Here is a 2,075-nt window from a genome sequence, read left to right on the forward strand (position 1 = left end):
AGAATCAATCACAATTTCATTTTCAGTCATAGAGTACGAAGTCCACAAGCAAGTCAGTTTTGATCTCAGCTTGTCCCTAAATTCAATGCACACCATGAGCTCTTAATCCAGTCTAGGGAGCGGCAGTAGTGACAGCATGGTGACAAAGACAATCTCTAATGATATGTGATGTGCTGCAATAATACAATAACTTGTATATTGTTGCTGAAATAGTATTCTGAATATATTCAAAACACCCAAAATTGATTTTACTGTTCTTAACTGTTTTTATGGGGGTTTGCAGATACTGTTTATGATAAAGTCTTACCATGATGCCCAGTCTTCTGGAGGGGTTACAGGTACATGCTACCAGGCTGTTCATAGGATTTTTGTGGTGGTATTTGTACAAGAATCGATACCAGAACTATGCTCTTTTATCACTGAGCTATATCCTGGCCCCTTTTAATTATATGGTTAGAAGAAAAATTTCAATTATGTGACGTTTGCCTTTCACTATGTATATATAATACAGTACTTATAAACATAGTCTTATGGTCTTTTGGAGGTGCTTTTTGTAAAGTACTAGCAACTCCCCTTGAGTCTTGCTCCCAAAGGAGACAATCTTCTCTACTCCAAGTTGCTCTGTTAATGGGTAGGTCTCAGGACTTGTGTGTTCATGATGCAAAGGTAGCATGTTTTCATGAGAGTCTTAAATATCTCATGTGATTAATCTTCTCATTGCACTGATTCCTTTCTTTAGAATTATTAGAATAATCACCTATCCATAAGGTTCCAGTGGCTCAGGCCTGCAGTCCTAGCTAGTCAAGAGAATGAGATTAGAAGATCACAGTGTTTCACTTCTGTAATCTGAGATAATTTAGAGGCAGAGATAGGAGATCAGAGTCTGGGCAAAAAGCCAGGCCCTATCAAAAAGTTAGATGAAGCTGGGTGCATTTGCTCAAACTTATAATTTTAGCTACTTGAGAAGCATAGATTATTTTTGCCATCCAGGCAAAAATATCTCCAGACTCCATCTCAGCCAATGGGTGGACAAAGTGGCTTGTACCTGTCATCACCAGTGGCACAGGGAAGCACAAATGGGTGTTCTTTAGTACCAAATTATCAAATCCAGGGCGTCATACATTCAAGGCAAGTACTCTACACTTCTACCTGTGAGCTACACCTACAGTACCCTAGTCTTTGATTCCTTGAGTTTACATAGACAACTCAATAGTGTTTTCACCTATCAGAACAGCTTTTTATTTTATTTTTTTTGCCAGTTCTAGAGCTTGAAATTAGGAACTTAAGAGCCTTTTGGCAACAATGCTTGATAAGAAATGTACTCATTACCTTGCCCATGTAATTGTAACCCCTCTGTATGGTATTTTCACAAAAAAAAAAATTTTTTTTTAAAAAGCTTTTTGGCTCCAGGCTAACTCTAACACTTAAACCACAGCCCCACTTCCAACTTCTTGGTGGTTAATTGGAGTCTTGTCTTAAGGACTTTTCTGCCCTGACTAGCTTTGAACTGCCATCCTCAGATCTCAGCTTCCTGAGTAGCTTGGATTTATAGGTGTGAGCCACTGGTGCCTGGCTCAGAACTGCTTTTATATAACTGATTTCTATAATGCCTTTTAGATTACAATCTCCATGTAGATGAGATTTGTATAACATTCATTATATTATTCAATATTAGCTGTTAGGCAGTGACTATAAGGGAAACACATTCCTCAGTATCTTTTTCTATGTTGACTGATGGCTGGATATTGTGAATCATTTTAAAGATAAAAAAGGTATAGACGCAATGAGCAGCTGAAATGTCCAATGTAATTTCTTTTTTCCCAGTTTAACCTTTCAAACACAGTTTTCCAGGTTCATGTTTGACTTCAACATCATAGCACTTTCTATGATTTGTAACAGGCTGAGACAAATGAAGTGTTCAAATTCACCTTATTCTAACAATAAGGCAATTAAGCTCAAAGGAAAGCTGAATTCCAACCATAACTGTACTCTTGCAACATAACATTCTAACCCTGCTTAAATCCAGAGGTTTTTATTATACAATTTGGTTTTTACATCAATAAAATCTCAGATAA

The sequence above is a fragment of the Dipodomys merriami genome, unplaced genomic scaffold (genome assembly GCF_024711535.1).
Source record: "Dipodomys merriami isolate MVZ:Mamm:240054 unplaced genomic scaffold, mDipMer1.0.p SCAF_9, whole genome shotgun sequence".
NCBI lineage: Eukaryota > Metazoa > Chordata > Mammalia > Rodentia > Heteromyidae > Dipodomys > Dipodomys merriami.